Source organism: Gavia stellata, chromosome 12 (genome assembly GCF_030936135.1).
Source record: "Gavia stellata isolate bGavSte3 chromosome 12, bGavSte3.hap2, whole genome shotgun sequence".
Lineage (NCBI taxonomy): Eukaryota > Metazoa > Chordata > Aves > Gaviiformes > Gaviidae > Gavia > Gavia stellata.
The window spans coordinates 3670172-3697092 of record NC_082605.1 but is presented as its reverse complement, the minus strand read 5'-3'; the positions used below and the strand labels follow the sequence as shown (position 1 = coordinate 3697092).

At 36.1% G+C, this 26921-nt stretch overlaps 1 protein-coding gene across 1 annotated transcript in view; it reads left to right on the top strand.

Moving 5' to 3' along the window:
* The window catches only part of SYN2 (synapsin II), a 185932-nt gene that overhangs the window by 27059 nt on the left and 131952 nt on the right, over positions 1 to 26921 (top strand). The gene's annotated exons all lie outside the window — the stretch shown is intronic.

Below are 26921 nucleotides of genomic sequence, written 5' to 3'. Positions count from 1 at the left end.
ACTGCTTTGATTGCTCACAAACTCAATTTATCCAGGACAGCAAAGTGAATGCTGAGAAGTCTCACTCTTCTTCCTGAGAACAATAGAGATGCTGCTAACTTGGAGGACCACGTACTGGTACGGAATGTGAGTTTTCAAAAAGCTTGAGAAATGCTTTTTTCTTGATCAGCTGGGCAGCACCCAAATGCCATGAGAGCAAAAAATGAGAGGTGACCAATGCCGTGGGACACTATAGTTCAAAAGACAGTTTTCAAACACAGGTCACAGGTTGAGCACCAAAGGAGAAAATAAGGCCAAAATCTTTCTTCTTGAGCATTCAAAAAGAAAATTCATGTTTCTACTGTAAATATTGTTTGGAAAGATAGTATCTTGCTGCCTGCCTCAAAATGACAGAGAATTGTGAAAGCAAAATTTATGAAAGAGAAGCTGCTTGTAATTTTTAATCTGGACTTTGGGTCAGTATCTCAGCATTATTTGATTCATGTCTTTAGCACATTTTGTTTTTAATAATTATACCAATAGTTAAAATAAATAGAATTAATAGAACTAAAAATTCTCTTGCTTGTAAACTCATATGAGGTATTTTTATTCACTTTTTAAAACGATACGTGTTTTTCAGAGCAGAAGAGATTATTTCTCTAAAATTCTTTCTCACGAAGAATTTTTTGATAGCTATGTGCAATGACTGAACATGTATGGAAACATTTTACAATGGATGTAGGTTTTAGATAGTGGCATCTTCTTACTGTATTATTACTGGGTGGTTTCATTCTGTAGAGTTCAGTGATAACTTGGGACGTTAGAACAAGACAAGTGTGTAGGAATACAAAGCCGGAATACTTTGCTTCCAGCAATACAGCCAAGTGTTTAGGACATTGTTGTCATTCTTCAACAGGGTATGCACTAGCTTAACTGTATGTTAAGATTGACTTTTGCTACCACGTGAGACCAAATCAAGGCCAGGTGCACCTTTGGCATCACCCAGCATGTGTGTTCTTTTAAATATTCATCCTTATTTGCAGATCTTAATTTTTTTATTTTTGTAATCTTCTGTGGCTTGTTTCAGTGCATTTGTGAATGTCCTCACATTTTTATCTCCTTTTAGTAATGTTGTAATACAGTTTTAGCGGTTGACTGAAAGCTTATTAATATTTAAATGGCTAAATGACAGGAAAAGGCTCTTTTGCATTTAGAGACATAAAATCAGCAGTGCTCTATGTTTATAAAGAAAGAAATACTGCATTCAATTCAACGTGATTTCTAGTATTTTGCATCCAGATCCTTGCCTATACTCCCACTGAGAGGAAATAAAAATGCTGCATTTGTCATTTTAATAATGTAAATGTTTTAGGTTGGGGTTCTTTCTTTCCTTTATTCTGCTTGTTAAGTATGATTGCTTGATTGTGTGTGTTTATTGGGAATTCCGCCCCCACCCCCCAACGTGCTATTTCAACACATTTCTGTTGGTGAGGTTTGTGTGTGTACTTTTAAGAAAAGTGACAAGATAGCATAAGTTCTGAAAGCTGTCTGTGCTAAGTAACAAAAGAACAGGGTTGATGCTGCAAAAACATTTCACGAGAAACCTGACTACCGTAAGTTGCTGTTCCAGCAAAAACATGGAATGCTGCCTGTTTCTTCAGGTGTTGTGATTTATCAGGTCTAACTTGGCATGATATGTCATCTTAAATTGATCAGATTCCAGTTCTCAGAGCAAGGTGTGCTCTAACTAGGAACCTTCATATTCCAAGCTGACTGGAAGTGGATCTCCAGTCCTGCAACGTGGGTTGGTTTTTGTTTGTTTGTTTTAATTCTCAGGTTCTCTAAGCAAATGGAAACTCAGCTCTCCTTGCTAACTGTGCCTCCAGAATCACGTTCCTTACAGTGCCCAGCAAAACAGTCCTAGGTTTTCTTTAGATTTAAGATCAAACAGGATTACTGTGACCTGAAATGACTTCACGTGATGTACTAAAAGGTGCCTATCTGGAGTAGCTGGAGTTGGTTCCTCTACCAATAAAATCAACAGAGGACTGAGGGTACTTAGGGATGTTTGTTGAGAATTTCTTGAATTAGACTGTTAGATGGTTTATCCCTGCTACTAAACTCATGAGTTGACTGAGCACGTTTTGGGGAATGTGTGTTAGTGCATGAATGCATGTAAAGCTACACACAGTTCTTGTCTTTACTGTTCTCATAGTGGTACATGTAATCCTATCTGTATTTTCTTGTCACTGCTGTATTTCCAGACGTACTGCCATTGTGTTCATATGTCCAAAGTCAGAGGAAGTTTAATACATTGCCTGACTCCTCATAAGCTAGTAATTTAGAAACACGCAAGATTTTACATATCTCTGCAAAAGGGAAGGCGGTACCTCAGAAGAAAAAACTGGCCTCTGATCAACTCTTTTTCCCCCTGCTATGTGCTTTAATTAATGACTGTGGCATTCACAGAGTCATTTTAATAATGCGTGTAACAGGTGGAAGTTAGGTGCTTTGTCAATGATTGCACTTGATAACAGGCTTGGACAAAACAAAAATGAATCTCCAGCTATGATAATTACATCAATGTTGAGAAGTCCTCTTTCTTTTCTGCAAATGCTGTGCTTTGCCGCGACAAAACCACCCCACTGCAGTTTTTGCTTTATGTTGGATTTACTCTGGGACCTATAGGACTGAGAGAAAACATAACTGCAGATAGGGACACATGCCAATATGGCTGTGAAGCTGAGGAATGGTTTTATGTTTATTTTGTTTATTTCACCTGTTAGGAAAAAAGGCTCAATCCAAATTCAGTTTGTTATATTAGTCTTTCCATCAATCATATACATTTATAAATTTCTCAAAGTCCATTAAAGTTGTAGTGAACAAAGAAAAATAAATTGCCTTTTTAGTATGTGCCATTCTTCAGTTCAGGAAAAAAAATCGAATGAGTAAACAGCAGACCTGCTAATAAACTTGGACGATTTCAGCATAAGCTTTGTTTACATTACAGGAGCTGTATGCATGCATAAACAGAAGCGTAGGAAGCTGTTGTTTGAATGACCATTTCAAGGTACCTAAGCCTTGTTTAAGCAGAACTTAAAACACTGATGGTCACATCTGCCATTGGAAAATCTAAAAGAAGTATCAATCCAGCTAGTGCAAAGATGAGCCATAGCAGTGACAAAGGGCTTGTTGTTAAAATATAGAACAGGAACACATGAGAGAAACAGAAATTACTTCCTTATTCTTATGAGAGGGCTCCCAAAGGGTCTGTGGAAAAAATGAAATACAGTCTTTGCTATTTACAACTCTGTGGATAAGAACTGAGGTCAGGAAGGGAAACAAATTCTCCACACCAGTAACTGTCCACCTGCTTAAATGATTTTTATTTTTTTTAATCTCCTCCATATACAAATTGCTTACTCAGTTGCAGCTGTTTGAGTAGAATGGGGACGGAGCTTTCTCTGATATACAGGAGATTGTATTTAGAGTTGTGCTGAGTAGATGCTCGGTATATTTCCACTTCCCGTAGTTGAAAAATGGGTTCATGGCAAGAAGAATGTGAGCTATGCTCTCAGCAGTTTATTTCTTGAAATAACTGTATTTAAAAGAAGAAATTGAAAGAAATGGTATTTAAAAGAGGAAAAGCCTTTATTTTATACATCCATTTACATAAATCATTAATGAAAATTGGCTCCAGCATATAGTTATTCTACTGAAATATATTTTGTATTTTCAGCTATGCTGTATATGTATAAGTTACTTGGTCTAATTAATGGGAAATGATTAAAATAATACCAAGCATGTGTCAGGATGGTCTGATACTGCCAGGAAATTTAAAACTGTGTTTGACCGTATAGAGGGGGGTCTGCTTGCACTCCGGCACTTTATTTATTCTGTCAGACTCCGTACTGCTCTGAGGCCTTTTGATACAGAACCTAATAATATTTTGCCCTCAATATGCTTTTTCTGTTGTGACTGGTTTGTATCATAGTGACATGCAGGAGCTTGATTTTTGAACCAGAAACACATGGCATGTGCTAGATGCTGTAGAAGCACAGAATAAACACAGTCCTTTCCCTTTTAAAGTGAACTTTGATTTCAAAATGCATTGTCACATCAGTAGACAGAGATGATTTAAAGAAAATTTTTAATTACTAGCCAAATAGTCATTCCAATTTGTGCAAAACAGCATGATATGTGTTTAAATGAAATTTCTTGTATTTGTTTGTGCTTTTACTGGTCAGCATTGAGAAGAGTCTGGCACCACCTTCTTTAGTCCCTCCCATCAGATGTTTATACACATTGATAAGATTCCTCTGAGCCTTCTCTTCTCCAGGCTGAACAGTCCCAGCTCTCTCAGAGTCTCCTCATACGTCAGGTGCTCTTGTCCCTGAATTGTCTTCATGGCCCTTTGTTGGACTTTCTCCAGTAAGTCCACACCCTCCTTTTCTCCCTTTCCCTGCTTCCAAATAAATTTTTCATGGGTTCTGTAAGAGCAACAAAAAAGGTTGGCAGCTGTAAAAATTATAGTGAAGCCTCTTATTAGTATGTCCTGAGATAAAGTTGTGGTTTTTTGAGGATTCCTTGATTTTCTGTTAATATACATGATGTGGTCTACTAAAAATTAATTTTGTTTTGTATTTGCAATTGGCAGTCATTAAGGTTCAATTGGATCTTAAGAGCAAACTTTCTGGCACAGTCATGAGATCTTAAACATAAGGCTTCATATATTTTATAATATATGGAGCTTAAATTAATCTATTTGCTTACAGGACTGAAATTCTTATATGATAATCCACTAAACTGGGGGGTTAAAGAAGAAGCTCCAACCTTTCAGCATCCCAGATTTTGGCAATAAAGTTATGATTTTTGTTTTTATGGAACTGATTTTTACTGCTTCTCAGCATGTAAACTGCCTGTTGATTTGATTTGCTACTGAGAGTGAGCGGCGACTCCAGGAAAAGAGTTGAAGTGTTACTAGTTATCATCCAGGCAACTGTTTTGATTCTATAGACCATAAAAATTAGAAGCGCAGTTTTTTTCAATATAACATACAGTTTAAAAATAGTAATTGCATAAAAAGTTGCAAAATAATTGCTTGTACTGAGTTTGTTTAATGTAAGAAAATAAAAAGGGGAGGGGAACTGTGTTGTAAAGGAATTGGAAAGATAACGGAAATGGAGGAGAACAGATCTGTGAACATTTTACCTAAAGGCTTCATACAAGCTATGTAAAAAAAATTACTGCAATAATATGCTTTTAACATATGAAACAATTTGGAAAGAAGTATTCTCTCTTTCTACCCAGTGGAAAAGTTTAGCTTCTGAATCTCTCAGTTGCAATGACAGGATAAACATTACTTTTGCAGGTGACAGGGACATAACCCAACAGATATGTGTTAATAATGTAATAAATGTTGTTTTCATAAGACCACATGACAGAAAATGCTGGCTTATGCAGATACACATTTTCTTTTTAGAAAGTTATAAATCTCTATTATCGAGATTCAACCTTGAGAAGTGTTTTTGAAAGTACCTTGTTTAATCTGTTGTGTACCTTGAGTACCTTCTTTCTGAGTAATGATCAGTTATTTCAGTATTGTGTGAAATGTCAGTACATAGACACCCTCAAAACACCAACAGTTTTATTACATACATGTGTTCTTGTATGCTTTGTATTCCATTGCAAAATTCCTGAACTGCCTTGTTTTTATTTAGATATTCAGGTTTCATTAGCAACTTTTTTCATGTACAGGTCTGAATAATGCTTAAATAGTAGGGAATATTATGAATAGACATTAGAAATACTTACATTTTACTTACAAAAATACTTTCAACATCAAAATAAAATAGAAATCCTTGAGCGTCTCACAATTACTTAGGGTAAGAAGGGGAAAGCCTAGAAAGTATATTTGCGTAGAGATGAGGAAGGGAGCTCAGATAAAGCTACACAAAGCTGAGCTATGCTGTTGGGATGGGGTCTAACTGTAGGGCCAATGTAGAGTTCACATCATTGGCTTTTCACCACAGCAATTCATGCCTGACAATGATGTAGCTGAGCTAGTGGTTCTGGGGAACGCTTAGAGGCAGAAAAATCCCAGCAAAATGCCATTTGACTTTACCGGTGAAGCAGAGACTAGAACTTCCCTTATGTTTTGTTAAGGAGAAATTGGATACCATTTACTTCAGGTTTTTTGTTTGCATAGCATGCGTTTGCAAATGCTTATGAACTGACAAAATTGCAGTATTTATTTAAAGGGGATACAATTCTGCCCTGTCCAAAAGGTGGGCTGTTTCTTTGCAGTTGTTAGGAAATTCTGGTTACAGTCTACATATTCCATATAGCTGTGACCAAGAAGCATGAGGCTTGAAATAGGCTGGAAATTATCATGAAGAAAGATTTTAAGTTAGTACCCTAGTTGTCTCGGTGATCATAGGGCTTCCTTTGGCAGGAAAGGATTTGAATGTTAATAAAGCCCAGGAAAAGTTCTGCAATACAGAGTTACATCCATCCCTAAATCAGGATCCTCTTCAATAAAAGCAAGTGAGAGCTTTAAAAAAATAAGTCTGGATTGCAGGCACCAGGCTGGATAAGTCTTGATAGAGAGGAGAGGGTCTGCTTAGAAATGTGGGGTTTATTAACTTTTCTTAACCTAATATATGTTGATAATCTGATTATAGTGAATACTTCCTCTCTTGTACGCTACTGCTTGCTTTTATGAAGGGTGATTACATTGTAACTCAAGTCAGAGGGTCAGATTAAAACTCAGGGGGGTTCTGTTTTGGGGTTTGGGGGGTTTTGTTTGTTTAGGGGTTTTTTTTTACTTTATTAAGAATACATTTACCAAAATTCACTGGTATTACCTAGATGTGATGTAGGAAGGTAATTGTTTTGTTTACGTTCTACACAACTTTCAAATGTCTTTCAGTGAATGTCTTTCCTGGACTGTAGCACAATTTATTCCATGGGCTGGAAAGCTAGTTTCAGTGATGAGCGATTGAGTGCTACAGATACCTTGCAGTAGGACAATTTGATACTTGATTTTGTACAACTTACGGTTTTGCTAGGAACAGAATTTCGCTAATACTAACCAACCCAATAGAACTCTATTTATTTATTTCAACTGAAGACGTGTTAATTAGGTCAGCTGTAACTTCCATGTGTTGTGCTCTAGGGAACGTGTAAGACGTTTTTCCACCCACTGTGTGGAAGCTCAGGTTCTACATTACCAAAGGATTTAAACCACAGGGTGGAGGTTTTTGCATCTGGCCCCTGTGCAACAATACCAGTTAGTGAGGAGGGGGTACGAAGTGTTCCAGTTTCCATTAATTTGTGTCTTTGAGTTCCTCAAGCACAGAAAATCACCTCAGAAACATAAAGAAGAGGACCTACTAATACTAACTAAATCTGGTGGCATTGAAAGATATGTCTGTAATTCAGTGAATATTAACCACTGGCTTTACTGTGTTGCCGTGACAGGAAAAAGAAAAAAAACCATCCAGACGAGTTTATGGCAGGATCTACTTATACTGCACATAATATATTTGCATATATTTTCCACACACAGCATATGGCAATTATTCAGATTGCGACAGCCAAGTGTTAAGAGCTTATGTTACTTATTTCTAAGTATAGCTCAAATATAGATTGCTGTGCTGATTAGTTTTGTGAAAGTTTTCATTTTTTTCATGCCTCAACTTTTCATTATTCAAAATCCTGCCCGTTTCAGTTACAGAGAGCTGAATCATTTGCATTTGAACATTTTGCCTCCAGTTAGTACCCAAATATTTTTTAAAAAGCAGAAATAAAATGCATCATATCTCTTATAGCTAAAGTGAAGCTATCTTACGGAGATGCAGTAGTAGGATGTTTGTTTTTATATCTTTAACAATGCTCTACCTTTATTTGCAAACTTGAGTCTTTGATGTGCTATCCTTCTTTTGTTTCACAATACTTAAAATTTGAGAGCTGTCTTAATAATGTAAAATAATTTCTAATTCTTCTTTTGCATTTCTAGAAGTGGAGTAATATATAAAAATAGAATTTTGCAGGCATGTTAATAAAATCTTCTATTAAATTGCATGGTAGTCCATGGATTTTAAAAAGTCTGACTCAAGATTCAGCTACCAACTTCAAAGGAGGAATATTCAGTTTAGATTTAAGTAGAGTGTATGAGTCAACTCACCAGCTTTCTGGAATGTGCTTTTTATCAAGGGAGACCAATGCTGAAGCTCAGGATATTTTTGAAAATATAGATGGTATGGGTAAGTGAACTACGAGCAAATTATGGCCATGTTAAAGTATACATGTCTTTAGGGTAATGCACATTTTCAGCTTCCTGTGGTAAGGTCTTATTAGAATCTTATTAGGCTTATCCAGTTACATAAACTCATATCCAGTTTGCAGAAAACCAGTTAACTAAACAAGTAACAGCCCTGTGCGGAAACTTTACAGCAATGAAAGAAAGTAGTGTGCAAGTAACAGAGAAAGGAAACTGTTCCATGGCAATGAACTCAATTTACATGTCAATAACTTAGTGATCTTTAAAGTGTCAACCATTGTAAATGCTACATTTATATGCATAAAATTTATAAAACTACATAAACATATAATGTATAGATGTGTAAATGGTTATAAATTATAAAATACATATCATTCATATGGCAGTTACGTCTGGTATAGAAAGAAAATAGCACTCATTGTAGCGTGATACTTTATTTTGAATACTAATATCAGAAGAATGCATCAACCCTTAGTTTTCTTGCCACATGAAAAGTCAGTTCCTGGTTTATTTTACTCAGCCAATACCTTAAATTAGGCAGAGGACTGTCTTCCATGGGCAAATAAAGAGATATTTAAGCATGTGTCCGAGTTAGTTCATAGGTGGATCAGAGTGAGACAGAATACGATAGGATGGGTTAGAGCAGGAAAGGAGTTAACCTGTAGAACTAAAACAACAGAGAAGATCACAGTGGAAGATAAGGACAGCACGTTTGATCTGGAAGAGGAGAAATGACCATACGAAATGAAGAAAAGTACTTAGGTGGAAAAAAGGATGTGTTATTACTGTATTATAGCAGTACATGTTTCTATTATGTGTTGTATGGAAGAATAAGGAGAGAAACAAATGTCTCAATGACAAATGTCTCAAATTTGCAAGGAAAAAAATCTCGACAGAAATCTTTCTGTGATGCCAACCACAATGGAGGATGAACCTTTATTGGAGATTCTGTGATCATGCACGTTCTGACTTACGATGTTTCTCTCTTTATCCAAGAGAACTGCGGGTAACTGTATTAGGGAAATATACTCTTACTGGGAGTCAAAAGATTTTTATAAAATTCCCTTTGTTATTTCCATCACATTGGTATAAGGACTTCTCTTTGCCTGGACATTAACTTATAAAACTATTGGGTAAAGAAGATACAGGATTTTAAAACTAAACCCCAAACAATAAACCATCCCACCCCTCCGATTCTAACTGCCTCATCTTTTGTAGATGTCTACAAAGAGAGGGTCTAAAAAAATGAGGCAGTTAAAACCTGCAGAGGTTGCCAGTGCTAGGTATTATGGGGAAAGAAATCAGTCTGTGAGACTCGTAAGTGAGGTCATCACTTCAGAGCATCAGTTCTTGGAGTATGTTTCGGTAAGATGAACTAACATCTGCAGTCCCATAGAACCTGGATAAGTCTTGTGTTGGAAGGTTAAATCTCTAGGTCAGCTCCAGGTCACTCTCACTGCATTCTTAAATAACCTGTTGCATAGCTTTAATTTCATAGATAGGAGGTTATGATTAACATAGTGGCTGCTTCTAAGTGTACAGTTTGAAAGAAAGACCAATGCATTTGAGTTGTTCTTCATTTCCTGTCCTTAACAAAATGATTTACTATTAATGTACTGTGAATTAACATTTTTCTTTTTTCCAGTTTATATACAATCGAAATAAATTTCACCTGTAATTCTTCTTCTAGTCTTAGCTGTGTTTGTATCTTGCTAAGAATGTTTTAGAATTGTACATGCCACTAAATTCTTTGCTACCACCAATAGGTACATGTGGTATAGGAATAGTATATACACACACACTATATCTTTTTTTTGTCATTTCTCTAGAGCTTTTTGCTGCTGTTGTTTAAGTTTGCACTCTCATTTTCCATGGTACTCCTCATGGATTTCTGTGTTCAGGTGCTTTACTCCTTCCCTGATTTTTGTCACAGTTTGATTATTTTTTTCCTTTTTTTTTCCTTTTTTTAAATTATATTTACATGATGTTGCTTTGCCAGTCCTTTTTTTTTTTTCAGTCAAAGATGGAATTTATTCAGGCAGTTTTTGAGGTCTCTATGAAAATGGATATGAACCTGGCTAATATCTGTATTTTACATTGATTATCTTTTCCACAAGAGGACAATAATCATAGTAATTAAAGATAAACTTCTAAATTAATATCATAATTCTGCTAGTTCTTGAGGAAACAGAGTATTCTTTTAGGACTTGAGTTGTGCAGGTAACATACTAAAGCAAAGTTGCGTGCAGTATGAGTAACAAAATCTTTCAGATTAATTTTGCTTGTCAAGCAGCAAGTCACACCTAGTTAATATAAACATTTATTACCAAATGACATGTTGACATCTGAGGATAATCGTAATAGTATTTGCAGCAAAATGGACTTAAAAGGACATCCTAAAAGGACTTCAGGTATCTGATGCTTATTTTCTTTGCACTTCTTGTTACTTCAGGATTGACTTTTAGTTAATTTCTTAACAAAAGTTAGAAGCAAATGCTTTTAAAAGAGCTTTTGTAAATGTGCTGTACTTTAAGAGCAAGTAAAACCTCGGCAGCAGAGGTGTTTCAAATTTGGTGTAGTTCGTCTGTTCTTCCTTGATAAAGGCACATACAAGTTCCAGGACATTTTTCAGTTGTTTCTGCAGTTTTCCAACATTACTTCTTTTTTTTAATTGTTTGAGCATTACTGACTTTAATTTGTACATACAGTCTAAGAGATAAGTTATGAAATAAATAATCTGCTACATGGAATTTTGTGTTTTCCGGGTTGCACAACTCCAGAGCTGAAAAGATGAAAAATGCTGCTGATACTTGATCACTTTTCAGATATGTGGAGGTGAGTCCAAAGTGTAATAATTTAAGGTGATATCACAGTTGTCTGTTATTGGAAATCTGTACTTTCTAGGGAGGAGTTCAAACTGGAAAAATTTGAATACTTCCACGCCTTTGCTTTTTACCCTTAACCCATCTCCTGCTTTTGCAGGACCTTGTTCTGTGGAATACGTGTGTCTGTACTCTGCTTGTGGTAGGATCTTCTTTAATATTGGTACTTTGGAGTGGTTCCTAACAGAGCTTGTTGTATCTAGCAGGAGCTCGTTTAGTGTGTGATGTCTTCGTGGTGTCACGTAATGTGCAACTGCCTAAAGATGTGACGCAGGGTAGCTTTAATCCGTGACATGATTTAATATAGCACAACAGATTGGTGGTTGTGCTAATTTATTTAGATCTGGTAATGTCAGAGGTACCTGCTAAAAGTTCGGTGCCATCGTCATTTTTTAATAGAAATTTGCAAATATTAAGGAACAGCAAAGGCTGCATACCCTTTGGAATTCTTCCAGCAGGATATCATGGTACATTAACTTTGTGAGCAGGGCAAATCCCATCTGTCATGTCTGTTTACTGAAAAACCACCCATTTCTCGAAGTCATAGCTTAGTATCTGAAGAAATTCTGTATTCTTTATGCCATAATAAAATCTTTGTTAACCATTAGTGGCTATACATTGCAGATATTTGCAGGTTCTAAAATTTGTCAGCAATAAAGGCAGTGAGAAGACTTCCAAAGTACTGATGATGTTAATGTCTGTGTCTGTATCTGTTTCGGTCATCTCCTCTGAAAGTAATATATTCTGCTAAAATACAAGATCAGCATAATTTTATATAAAATAATACATGCTATTATTTTCAGACTTAAAAGACAGTGCTCATTAAACTCATTGGTAGTATTTGACTTGCTTTTTTTCCAATGGTCTAAACTTTATATTCCAATGATTTTACAGGGACCTGGATCAACCTCGTTATATATAAAGTACTGGAAGTTTTGATTTGACAAATACAGCTAGCTTACCCAGTGCAAGTGAAATAAAAAGTAACATCTGTTTTTAAGAGACAAGGTGTGCTATGGGTGTGGGTTGCAGAACAGAAATCCAATTCTTAAGTGTTGAGTAAGTGTAAGAGGTATTGTTTTGACATACAGTTTTGGAGCTGAAAATGATCAGTTGCTTTCAGTTATAATTTTGGATTATTGAAGTTCTGTGTGCTGTGGAGGATCACCCCCAAAGTTTCATTTTCTTTTCTCTTATTTTTCATGACAGTTAATGATGGTCCCATCCTTCTTTTAAAGAGGATATTGTTTGTACATGACAGCTCTTAAATTTACCTGTTAAAATCAGGCAAATTTAGGACTTTTGCTGGAAAATACACGTTTATCTTTTTTTCCTAAATAAATTTTGTACAGAATACTTTTTCAGTTTTCTTCAGAACTGTTTTTCCAATAGCAAACATGCTTTCAGTGGTAAAAAAGGAATGTTTGATTTTGGAAATAATATAACAGCAAATTTTTACAGGTTGAGCTAATAATTTCTTTTTGTTAGTGCTAAAAATGGAGTTGAAGTGTTAAAAAACAAAGTACAAGGCACAGCCAGTTTTTGGATATATTCAGTATGTTCTGTTACAAATGATGCGGCTTGCTAATTGCTTTTAAATTAGAGTATTTGTGCCTATGATGATTACTGCACAGCGTCATTAGAGCCTAACAACTGGAGTAGTGTCCTAATTGGGTTTTGATTTGCAAAAAGTACTTGAGAAACATGATGCTGTGGACTTGCAGTCATATTTTAAAACTTCCTTGTCAATGGATATCAGTATGCCATCCTTCCAACAGACATTATAAGTACTGGATGACAACACTGCATAAAATAAGTAAGGTCTGTGTTGGAGGGAATGGTTGTTTTAGAAATAAAAACAATTTCTTAATCTACCTCTTTCTATTATAATTTCTAAGAAATTGCTTCAAGATTTTTTAAGATTTTTGCTTAGTCATTTAATAATTTGGCCCTGGGTTCAGCATTAATAATATTAAATTTCAAAAAGACAAAATAGCAATACGAAAAAAGAAAAAGCTATTGATTGAGAAGAAGGCCTCTTATGCAATCTACAATATCCAAAGTTGGGGGGGAAAACAGAGAAAGATGAGAGAGTGCATATTCTATTTCTTTACATCAGAAAATTAATATTGCCCCGAAATAGTGTTTCATCATTAGAAAATCAGAAAAAGAAAAAATATAGATTTTTAAACTGTTTCAAGTATCCATTTCAGATTAAAAATGCTATTACATTTGTAAACCCTAAAAGAGTAGTAAGTATACCAATACGTGTGCAAACCTACCAGGTGCAAGCAGATGAGATTGAGCAATGTACACTCATCTTTAATACAATGTGCTTTTCTATGCTCAAGTGATTTTCAGAGATAATCTATGTGTATGTATCAAAACCTGTAGCATAATCCCGCAGCTTTTTTTTTTCTTGAAGAAATCGTGTAGCTATAATAATAGATCTTCTAACATTAGTACTATCTCTTTTTAGCAGATTTTTCTGAGAAGTTCCTTCTTTTTTCTGTACCACAAGTTCACTCTTCATTTCTCTCACACAGTCAGAGTTTATGAAATTCAATCCCTGGTATTTTAATAATCATAACAAAGCAATGCTATTAAAGGCCTTATTTAGTTATTTACACAGGTGTTGGGGTATTTTTTATGGCCAGAAGCTAAACACAGGAGTGTCAGAGAAACTCGTTATGGACTTAATTTTTTTTTTTTTTTTAAGTCAGATACAGTTTGTTCAAATTTATGTTCTCCCCTGTATTTTGATTCAAATGAAGAGACTCCCTGCCAAATTAACTGTGAATGTGAAAGAACTGTATAGATAATATTATCCAAAACAGGCATTTTCCTTTATGTCGTGAGGATGTTTACAAAGGAAGAGGAATATTTCGACCCTTTTTGTTTACTTTTCTGATTTGTGGGTTCAAATTCTAGTAGTGCCTCTGTGATACCACAGTCAGAACTGATTCAAAGCTTGCCAAAGTGGAGAAAGAATATTACTCTGCATTTGTGACCTCATTCATAATTTCTTATCATGTAGCCTTAGTTACTCATCTCTTGTGCTTTTCCACCTTCCCCATTTACCCTTGGGTTGTCACAAACTTCTGGTGACCTTCCGACAAGGGCATATGTCCCCAAACTGGAAGATGGAAGCCAAAATAAAAGAATTAATATATTTGCTGAGAAAGTAGGCAAGTGGAGTGAGCATTTCTAATTTACAGATAATTTAACAGTGGAGGGGAGGAGAAGCTATTTTCTGTACTGACTTATTTTTGCCTGGAAACAAAAATCTGGATAGATTTTGAAATACATTAACTGAAGCAGTTAGATCCTCAGGAAAACTCGTGGCTGGTAGATGAGGTTGGTTTTTTTAGTTTCTTTTGTGTGTTTCATTATCTGTTGATTGCATGAACAGTTGCTTTTCCTCTGGAACTGCTTACTGTTTTGAATTTGAACAAAGTGGCTATATATAATTTTTACAAGCCATAATATAAATTATTCAAATCAATACCATGTATGCAATTGTTTGGCATCTGTTTGTATTTCTGTCTTCTTGTTGTTGGACATAATGCTGCCATTAACACTAAGAAAGCTTAACTTCTAACTTTCCATACTAGATCATACCAATTATTTAGTCCAATAATTTCAATAAAAGCAGCACCAAATACTGTAGAAAAACAACTGTCAGAAACTTATATGCCAAAGATAAAAGGGGTGAAATGTCTTCTTCCTTTCTACATAAGCTATAATATATTCTCCTTGCAAGGTTGACTGGAGTCCGGAATTTAAAAATTTAATATTTCTTCCAATATGGCATACTGTAAATTACAGAATTTCTGTTTAGTTAAGAACCAGAAATCTTGCTTGAACTAGTTTGTGATTTTTATTTTTTTATATGAGAAAATTTGATAGGAAATGGGAGAAAAATTCATTGCTGAGAATCTTTTATTTAAAAACATACCTGTCTGTTTTATACCTTTTTATACTAACTTTGTTGATCTTTCTGACACATCTATATTTATCATTCCTACCAATACTGACCTAGGGTACTCAATATTCTGGAATTTGTTTACTATTTGCACATGCGACCAATATTGACTTTCTTCTGTAACACTGCTACCCAGCATTTCTGAAACTGTATTCTGTTCGTAAAGTGCATGTGCTCACATATCTGTATGGGATGCTTAGTGTAATACAGGGGTTTTTTCTGATCTGTACTGTGGTTTCATTTTAGCAGTCTGAAATTGATGGAGAATCAGAGAATCATAGGATGTCTTGAGTTGGAAGGGACCCATAAGGATCATCGAGAGGTCATCATTGGTGCAGTACACTGTCCTTTCGTCGGACTCCAAGGAATAAGCAGCTGGAATTCATCAGTCAGTGGGAAAAGACTAGGGAGTTTGTCATGGCTGGAGAGCTGAGCTGTGAAATCTTAAGGGGAGAAGGCTTTTGGGAAGAGGCAGATGGCACTAAAATTTCTCCTTTGGTAGTTGTAATTTTTTCTGTATGAGGGCAGATAGGTGAGGGACATCAAGGACTCCTGTCTCTATTATAGTCAAATAGCTGAGAAGGGAATTGTTTGCTGGCCTGGTTGCCAGAAATGGGGCGTATTTTACCCAAGTCCTTTCAAGCAGATTACACGAGACACCAGCTGAAATGTAGTCTATGAGAGCAAAGTAATTTGAATGTCACAAAGAAGAAAGCCAAGGTTTTAAGGTTTATAGCAGACAAGCACTTTAAGAGGTGGTGTCTCTGGCTTCTTAGCCCATGGATTATTTTAAGGCAGTCTGTGGAAGTTGACTGAAAAAACCAAATTCATGTCAGTTATATTGCTCTCCATATGTGTGAAATTTCTAAATTGACAGAGAATTCAGAAATAATTCTAAGGAGGTGGACAATTGCCTTCCGGAGGGATACACTGCACACACAGCCTTTCCTCACACCAGCCGTTATTGCATATTTCTCTGCCTATAGCTGCACAGCAGCGTTCTGCCTAAACCAGTTGGTAAACTGTTAAATGTTTCTTTTCTCCACTGAACAACATAGCCTGTGATATAGTGGTATGTAACAGTGCCAGCAGCAATGGGTGTGCAGGGCAGCAGGTGCGCTCAGCTGAACTCTTGGATGGAAGACGGGAACGGCTCAGCATGGAACTGGCAGCAGGATTTTAGAATGTACCATATGCGTACAGACATGCTTGCAGGAAATAGCAGAGCAAATTTAGATTCACACCACACCAAAAAGCTATTTGTTTGACTATCCCTTTCTGATACTGTTCATCATTGCTCAGTAAGAAGTAAAGAGCCAGCTGGGAACTTCCCTATGCCAACACAACATCCTTCTTTCTGAAGAGATCTCTTAGTACTTTTGTAGGGAATGGTTTCAAGATAAACATAGAAGAAACGAAGGATTTAGAGGAGTATCCAAAATTGCATAGAAGATGCTTAACATGATTGGATCAAACTATCGCTATGTGTCTAGCTATTTCGCTTTGAAGAGTTGCTGTTTTAAGTATTTTTCTACTGCTTTTTTTACTTTCACAGGGCTAAATGGATTGTAAGATTCTGTCTCTCCCTCAAATTTGATTGGAATTGCCCAGAAGGTTCAGAAATTCCTAGGGGTGCAGAATGATCGCACAAGCCTTGCTTTTATGGGAAATTGAACTAACTTTTTCAGTAAAAACTGTGTATGTATGTGCATGAGATTCATCAGACTAAATACACATTCTGTCTCATATTGTGATTTTTATTTTTTTAATATCAGTGGGACAAGCCTATGACTAGTAATTAATTTTTTTTCAGGTATTTGTTAGGATATCAAGTATGTAAGGTATTTTTTTATTATTTATGGTGGATATCATTCGGTAGTGCTGCTTACAGGTCTTTTGCTAGCTTTCCTTCCATTTCATCCTGGTAGCTGCTAATGGGCAAATGGTGTTCTATGAACAGGTGCTGGGAATAGCTAGCAGCACAATTCCAAGCAGGTGTTCTCGACATAGCCCATCAGGTGGGGCTGACTTGTGATGTGGAAGTCTGTTGTGTGAAGTACCACGCAACATGTCCAAAGGCATCAAGATTAATTCTGGATATTCTATCCAACACAGTGGCTACACAGTTTCAGCAGAAATGCGGGAGCAGAATTCTGCCAATTATAATCTACAGGCTTGTCTTCTCCCAAGTGGAATTTTAATTAGTTCCTGGATATAAGATTTTATTATTTTGGTTTAATTTCCCTTTTATGATTTCCTATTTGTTGTGTTGAGTTTGGTTTTATCAACTGTTTATGTACAGTATTTATGATTTTACAGTATTTATGATTTTACAATAATTAAATTCTCCAGTACATATTTGTGCCCAAATAATGCTATATCCTTGCTGATGGGAGGAAGATGGAAGTGAGGTAAGTAAAGTTGGTGCTCAGCAGGTAGAAAGATTTGATTCTGCTCTACTAAGCATAATTTAAATGTGAAGCTTGATTTTTCTCAGCTGCTAAGTGCTGCTGCTAATGGAAGTACTTGCTTTATTTTTAGGCATTTCTATGCTTAAGTGCCTAAATCGTGGAAATTTAGGCACGATTACAGTGGAAATCGTGCTCTAGGACTGAAGCACAGCTTCAGGGAAGACAGCAGAAACACTGCAGCTCTTCACTAAATATATGTTGCACAGAAGAAAGTGCATGTAATAAGCTTTTAGTGATTGATAGCTTATGCTGTATTTAATACAGTACTCAGTGTTCGTGTTCATATTCAATATACCTGTTCAGTGAATCGACTAAATCTGCTTGTGTCACTGACCACGTGTCCTCATCCTTTGTGAGAGAAGTGGCATTGCGAAGATCAAGGTGTCTCTGTCTCTCTTCTACTGAGGTTTATATACTGCAGGATGCCTGGCACATGCCACTGGTTACCGTAGTCTTTCAACAGTCTGTACTGTTTCCCTTTTTGTACCAACCAGGCTCGATGGTTTTGTGTGTGAAGCTATACACTAACAACTTATGTAAGCATTTTTTTCAGATATACATGATAAAAATACTGCAGTGTCTGTGATAACATTATAACAGTGGGCAGTGGTGCGCCATGCCGAAATAATGCTCTGAAGCAGTTGGAGGCATTTGCATTCTCCTCAGCAGTTCTACTCCTGCTGTAACAGTGTCACGAAGGAGAGAGTACGCAATTGCTCTTTGCTTTGTTGTGTTACCCTTCTGCTTACTACGCCTGCAGTCAGCATGGGCCTTGTGCCTTGTTTCGCTTGGATGAATGGCCACAGGCCTTGGCATCAATATTTATGTGTAGTTAAACTGTGACAGTTGTGAGAAGGATGGAAATGCTGCTGCCTTGACCGGTTATTAATTTTCAGAAGTACGTTTGAATGTAGGTGATAGATTCTTATGATTCTACATTTCAGACATAAATTGATTGCAGAAAAAGTATTATAGCATCTTTGTTTTCTATGTGGCGTTTGGGCAAAATGACTCGTAATCAGGTGGCAGCATCTTGAGTCAGCTGGACACCAGGGAAGTCCACTCTTCTGTAAGCTGCTGCTAGAGGGAGATCCCATGGTCGGAGTTAGTCACTTTGCCATCTGTTAGAAAACAAGTCTGAGTGAGTAAGGTAATAAAGTCAACACACATTTTATATTGAATTCAGCTCAGAGAGTCTTATGATGACAATTATAGGGGAATATTTTGAATATAAATTCATGATCTGTGACTGAATGAATTTTTTTTATTTTTAATTTTACTTGTGGTCCTTTTTCATATAAGAATGCACAGCTGTGACCGTTCCTTCAGGGAGGATTTAATTTCCTAGTTACTCGTGAGTCAGTCTGTGCACAGCTAACTTATGGTAGATCTCCCTGCCTTTACTATGTAGGAACTTTTGCAGAATGCTAAGTGCAATAAAATGCTTTGCACCTTTGTTTGCATCTCCCTATAAAGTGGGGGTGTGTGTATAAGCAGTTTTGTCAACTTGTGTAACTGTGGCTAGAAAAAATCCCGCTGGAGCACTACAGTGAGAGAGGGGAAGATGAAGGATACAGAATGCAGGCACAAAATACCCATTTGTAATTCAGTTATGTAACAATATGGAATAATCCATCATTTGTCATCACCAATTATTTCAGGTATTGCTAAATTCAAGATAAAAGTATTATTGCGAGCCCTTGTACCAGCAGATGTTAGTTTATTACATCCATTCTTAGCAGTTTAATTCTTCTGTCATTTCTAATATGGATCCTTTTGTTACAGAATTAGTGGTAGTAATGAATTCTGGATCTGTGTGTGGCTTTTTATTATTGTTTTTGAGGAAAGCCCTATGTCACTGGATGCCTAAAAGTAAAAAAATTCCTTTCCTTCAGCTACCCTCCACTGTAGACACTGGTGGGTAAAAAGGCTTGGAGAGAAAGGATAAAATATATTAAGTTTCAAAAAATGTATGTGTATAGCCAGAATTTTAGTGTGATTAATAATTTCAAGTGTCTCGGGATGTGACCTTCAAATCATGTTTTGATAAATCCTGAGTAATCTGCCTTTTAAGTACTGCTTCTAAAATGTCACAAAGCATCCACAGAGGAGATCTGCAATATCGTTACCTTAGAATATATGACTATATACTGTATGCCAGGTAGTGTGTTTGCCTGCATGTTACTTATACATTAGCCATTCTTTTTGACAGCTCTCTCATCTTGTTAACGAATAAATTAAAAAATGACAGCTATTAGAAAATACAAATATAGACCGTGTTTGGAAACTGGGAAGGCCATTGTTTAGCAAACTTTTTCTATATATTGGTCTTATAGCCATTTAAAACATTTTTTGTGGTATGTGAAATAGTTCTTCAGATTAGAAAGTTCATTCTTCTGCTAGAAAGAACAGTTTAAGATATTTTAAAGATTACTTGGCATATAGTTTTCTAAAGGGTAGGGTTTTTTTCTTGTAATTCCATATGTGAAATTTCAGCTTTATTAAGATTGTGTGGCTGTAAAAGAAAGGAAATTGGGGTAACATGTACTTGAATCCATTTATGTTCACAGAGGGAAGAAAAGCAGTTTTTCTTTCTTAAGATGGAATAAGTTTAATGCTTTTAAACGCAGCAGCAAGATACTGTGAAAAAGTCCTCTTAGTTTTAAACGCTGTTGTGAACAGGTTATTAAAGTAGCTCGTGTGTTTCATTGCAGTAGACCTTTCAGTATGTCCTTGCTTTTATCAGGTGTCTTAATCAACTTGTACCATATTCATTATAAGAGTAAAAGGAATGTAGAGACAATAATAAAAGCGAATAAGGTTTGAGAAGCATCACAGTGGATAGAAGAGAAAGAGAGAAGGTATGAGTCATCACGTTTTACAGAATCACCGGCAATCTTTTATGCTTATATTCCAAATGAATTGGCACTGTCTTGAACTCCTTTCATTAGCGTCCCTTTTAACTCCCCTTTCAGTACAGTGCACTTTGTCATTCAACCCACACTTTTCTCTGTATTTTTAATTCCTTTGAGCTTTTTCCTCTGCAGGCTTTCTTACAGTGCCACCTGTACTAACTTGTTTCTCATTAAAACACTCAAATGTAGCTATGGCCATGAGCATTAAATCACATGCAAAAGGACTTACCTAAAAACAGAGACCCTCATAACTGAGTGGATTTTGCAAGCTTTTACATTGTTATGGCTGTCTTACTATGTAAATTTTGAAGACCAGAGGAGATTTGGTTACTGATAATTTTCATGTCAGGTATATTTGAGGGATTTTTTCATACTTTCAAGCACACTAAAGACTTTTGTGTGTTTGTGAAAGAGGATGAAATAATCATACTTTTAGATTTAAAATTAAGGCAGAAGATGATGAAATTTAGAAGATGATGTGTTGCACTGCTGATATTACAAAAGAATGATAAATGATACCTAAACACTCATTTAATATTCTAGTTTTAAAGCCAGTTGGTATCTGAGGTATGCTTGCAATTTGCAAGGAATAAATTATGGTTGCATTTTGTTTTGTAGTGAGCATGGCTTTAAGAAAAGAACGCGCCTTGTCCTACACCATATGAACAATATAAAATGAGAGTGACAGTTAAGAATAGCATCTGTAGTTATATGGGATGGAGGAGGAATAAATAGCTCCCTGTCTACTACTCTTTTAGGGTAGAGTAATATACAAATGGATGTGTGCTCTTTGGGACAGGGTTTTTCTTTTTTCCCTGAAAAAGGCTGGAAGCCGTATGTAGGCAGATAAGGAAGTCAGCACATTTTTAGTAACGGTGGGGGGGAGGGATAGACATCTGCTGGTTTGCCTTTGGCTGTGGAATCTCTAAAACGAGTCTGTCTTTGAAGCCGTAATACAAATTTTGGTAGGAGAAAACAAGTAGCGAGAAATGGCCTATTTGTTGTGGTAATTCCTTCTTCTCTATTCTTGTGAAGATAAGAACAGTCTCCTAGGAGTAATGAAAAATATAGGGATTTCTTTTTGTCTAGATCAGTTTATGCACGCCAGAATGCTGGCAAACCAGCAGTATTGCCAATCCGAAGCATTCAGAAGTAATAAAGTCCCTGAAAAACTACTACTTTATTGGATTATACGAGTCTTTAAATTATGTGAGCTCTGAGAATGAAGGCACATGAAGCCAAATATTTTCTCATTTTCTTATTTCTATTTGAAAAATGTTATCATATATAATGCTTTTTCTCTTTCCCATTCTCATCTATTGTAAATTAGATTCTCATCTCATTATGGTGTTAAGAATAAATACACTATTGAGATGTCATATTTTGAAAGCCCATGTCACTAAGTGGGAAGTCTGTTAAGAGCTCTAATGGATCCATATACAAACTATCTATATCCAGTTTGGTACCGGATTTTCATTTATCATTCAGCCCAAATCATCTTGAGCAATCAGGCACATCTTTCTTATGGAATACATATCAGTTGTGTTAATGATTTTCCAGTTATTTGGAAGTTGCAAAGAACATGTTTTGAGGTAAAGGACAGTCTTTTTGCTGGGCAGAAATTTTTCTGCGGTTGTTGACATTCTCTTGTGTATTAAATCTGTCAGGCACAAGCTGGCCCATGACACGCAGGTGTTCGTACACTTCTCTGACCAAACTAGCAGAGCAAATTGCACAGATAAAAGATAGAGCGGGCAAAAATGAGTAATGCTTATAGTGCTCAGACGTTTTTCTTGTAGATGTGGATATTCACATCTCTCATCCTGAGAGCTTTTTGCCTCCAGCTGAAATACAAAATCTTCCTCTAATCAAGGTCACCAGTATTGAAACTAATTGTGCTGTTGGTCCACATGAAGCAATTGCCTTCCCTCTAAAAAGGTTTTGTGATGTGAACTCTTTTGGTGTAGTGGGAACTGTCTGCCTGTCTCTCTCATTATTCAGAATAATACATAAATGTGTTTCAGTCAAACGAATGGGACATGAACATTTGTCAGAAAAGACATATTATTGAGCTGCTATAAATTATTCTGTATGTATATACTTAAATGCTTGTTGGAACAGGGTAATAGTGATCTACTATTACTATGTTAAATTATGAGTCAGTTATCGTTGAGTTACGCGTCTTTCTTTGAGGCACGAGTAGTGTGCAGGTGACTCAGGCACATGGTAATAACTTCTGCAGTGAGTCATGGGTTGAAACGAGACTAGAATAATTTTGGTTTAGTATTTTACGTAATCAAAACCTTGCATTGATTTTTATTTTTTTTTTGTCCGAGAAATCCTTTTTGAAGTAATGCCATTCTTTTTTAAGAGAGAGAGAGAGAAATTTGTGTAGAGGGAAATAAATTGCTTTACCTAGGACTATATGTTAGGGAGTTATTCTTTCAGTTTTCTTACAGGCATCATCTTGTTGTTCCCCTGTGCCTATAAAACTGTGATTTTAGTTTTTTTCTTTGTTCTATTAATTGACCTGTGCTTTTTGCAATGATTCTCCTTCCCTTTCTAGTTTTAATCTATGAATTTATAGTACATTAAAGTGCTTAAAATTAAATAAGTAAACAGTAGCATATGTCTTTTGAAGTCTGATACTTTTCAGAGTAAGGAACATACATATCACATTAAGATAGGTTATGTAATTGTGTTCTTTTGTCTGGCCTAAGGATTGACTTGCTTGGAAATTTCTTGAAGAGAGAGCGAGCTCAGTTGATTCCATGAGCTTCTTAAAGCTATTTCTCCTCCCTTTTTCTTTTCTTTTTTGAGCTTATAAGAAAATGTTATCATGTGTGCTGGCAGATCTTAACCTCACTGTAAGTGAAGGAGAGAACAACCATTGTCCTCATCTGTATTCAGCTGATAACTGAGATTTATTTAAAGGGCTCCTTATAATGGTATTTGGGATTTCATAATGCCAAACTGTAGATGGTGATAATGCTACTGATAATTCAGAATTAGTCTTTAGCCTTCTTACCCTATGGCATTAAAAAAATTCAGTGTTGTTATTCTGCCCTTCTTCCAATGAGATCTGTTGAGTTTTTCTTTTCCATGGTTTCATTTTAGTCTCATATCGCAACGTTGGAATAACTGACTAGGCATTGAGAACCTGTATTAATTCAGGTGATAAAGATCTTAAGAGGATTGGTGAGTCAGACTCCACGGGGAGTCTTGGACTGTACTAGCCTAGCATAAATTTTACTCCAAGAAATGTTTTTCTGAAGTTTGGTTAATATAATTAAATTCTTACTAAAAGAAGGCACTGGTTAAAAGCCATTACACCCATTTGCCATATTGATCTTTTATACCGCAAGCTAATGAAATAATTTTCCCTTGGTTTCTTTTTTCAAAAAATTAAAAATGTATACCATATGATATATCATATATATATATAGATCAAATAATTTATTGGAGTAAAATTTTTATAGATATAAAAGGAATTTTAATATATATCTATATAGAAATATAAAATAAACATATAAAACTTATGTAAAGGTTTTTTAATGTATAAATATATTTATAAAAAATTAAAAGGAACTACTAACAAGGTGTAGCCCTATAGAACTGTGCTATTTGTTGAGAATTACAAATTGCACAAAGTTGGATTTTGTGGATCCATTTCTGTGCTTGTTCAAGGTCACCTTCTATTGCTGTCATTTAAAGTTAAGAAGCCATTCTCACTTGTCCCTGCCTTCCTGCTGATTCACTTACAGCACAAATGTTCTTGGGACAGCGAGAAAAATCACTAGCGTTCAGCTCAGTCGTTCTTCTCACCTGGTTTGCCATGCAGCTTCATGAATGCCGGACTGGGGTGGCAAAGTGCAGCTGTGGCCACAGGGAGGGCCAAGGAAGATGGTCGATTTTGACAGCATTGGGCTCAGGCCAGCTTTAAGTGGTGGTGAAACTATTCTGTCTCTCTGGACTGGTCCTCTGCAGCTTCTTGCTCCTCTTCTTCCAAGTCCACTTGTCCAGTCCTGCCTCCCTTCTTCATGTCAATGAGGAAGGGTTGATATAAAGTCATCGGTGGGTTGATTTGAGGAACAGTCCCTGTTGCTATACTAGTACTTTCCTTCCAATCTCACTCCTTCTCAGTTTACTGTAGATTACCTTCTCCTGCATCCTTGTCTTCATGCCTGTCGCTATGAACATCATCGGCTTCCATGTCATATTTGTGTGGACAGTACAACAAATTTTCACTGACTGCATGGTAGCACATGCCTGCGCGTTCTGGGATGAACTTCATCAGAAATGTGAAGCCCAGGAAAAATACAATTAAGCTTTGTGCAGAAAGCTATAAATCGCTGGCACAGTAGGTTTTAAAAAAAAAAAAGAAGCCTAGTTACTGAGTGTATTTTTGCTATGCCTTTATTAGGAGGTTAAGCAACGGATGATGGAATGGTTATTAACGGAGGTTTCGCTGTGTTAATTTACCTTCTGTAATCTTGGTGATGGTTTGCAAAATACCACATAATTAATGATTCTTGACTCTGATACAATACTTGCACTCTTTAAAAGAAAGCCAGGGTTTTATAGAGTCAGTAAAGGAAGTGTGACATGCTGACTTTTTGCAGACTTCTAAACACACGTACATATGTATGTGTATGTATACATCTGTATACAATAAATATAGGCATACCCAGACATACACCCACCACTTCAGTTTTAGGTTAGACATCTGTTGTCAAAATAGCTAATTTAACATGAAACAGAAGTACTGCAAGTAAAGTTGAAACTGCACAAAACTATTACAAAATTATTAGGACAATTTTTTTATTTGACATAAAGTACTTTGCTGACCATACAAGGAGGATGAAAGCAATAAAGAAACAGCTTGAAAAAAAATAAAGCAGCAGCAAGAAAACAGAACCTAAGAGGGGAAAGGAAAGAAAACTGGAAAAGTAGCTGGTAGTGACTATACTGACATACTGTTAGAAAGTATGGCGTGGAGAAGGGGGGAGCGTTGTTTTAAGTGACTAGGAAGACAGCAGAAAGCATGTAGCAAATGTTGAGTTTGTCTGTATCTCACTCCATAAAAAAATGCTTTCCTAGCTAGCTAGGGGGTGAAAGTATAAGAACAAGGGCACAGCTTTTGTGGGAAATAGCTGATTTTGTCATTAGGAGGCTCAACTCTTTTGTACCAGTGTCAGCAAATCATTCTAAAAGAGCCTACAGCACTGCCCTGGGAAAAAGAAGATATCAGTTAAATGAAAAATAATGATTGATTTTAATCTTTTTTGCTGTTTTTGTGAATTTCATGTCTTTTTCTTCTTTCTCAAGCTGTGACAATTTCAAATTCATCAGATAAGTTTTTGTCAATCAGAACTACTTGTTTCAGCAAGTTTGAGGATTAAAACAAACATTCCCATATCACAGAGGAAGCTTAACCGTTAATGAACATAACGATGTGTTCTTTGGGCCTGATCTATGTCCTTACTGTTTTCAAATGAGATCTCCCTGAGAGCTGAACAGTAGTCATGGCATAGCAGCTGTTCAAGTCGCAGCCAAGTTCGGCTGACAATTGCTTTTCCACACCTTCAGAAAAACCAACACAGTTTACTAGCTGTCCTAATACTGTGAACACTCAGAATCTTCTTGTGAGCATCTTTTTTTTTTTTTTTTAATTAAGGTTGCAGCTTTTGGAATCAAGTAAGAATCTCAGCTTTCCTTTCAAATAAATACGCTTACACTCCCTTTGAAGGGAATCAAAAGCATACAGCAAATAAAAAGAATCATGTGTGCTATTTTCCTTAAAATACGTTTCTCTTAAAATTCAGGGATCTCTTAAGCCAATCTTGTGATTTTTATCAGGCCTGTGACTCAGATTTTTTTTATTATTTTTTTTATTCTAACAGATTTTGTCTTCCCACAGACTACCTCCCATCTGTTCAGGGTAATGGGTTTTCTGCCTATACTCCGAAAGGAGCATATTGCAGGATTTGAGTGAGAAATTTTACCTTGAGAAACCACTAGTCCTTGGAGTCTACTTAAACTTGGTTGCCAGGACTACTCCATCCTAGGCAAACAGGATAAAAAATTTCAGACCCTCTTGCAGAAAATTGAGACCTATAGCCTGCCTACAGAAAGAGAAAAAAGATACGTGTGATAATGAAATATAAACTTTGTATAAACATTGTGATTGAGAAGTGTTCAAGCTCTCAAGTCTTAAATATCTGTGGGTGGGTGGGTGGGAAGAAGGGAAAAGGAGTAAGAAAGTGTGAATCCAGGGATGAGACAAAAAGTTGTAATACTTTTTATAGGAGGATAGTAAAAAAAAAAAAAGCCTCAGTAAAATCTAAGTCAAGTGATGCATTTGATATTGTCTCATATTAGAACCGGGAATTCATCAAAGTATCA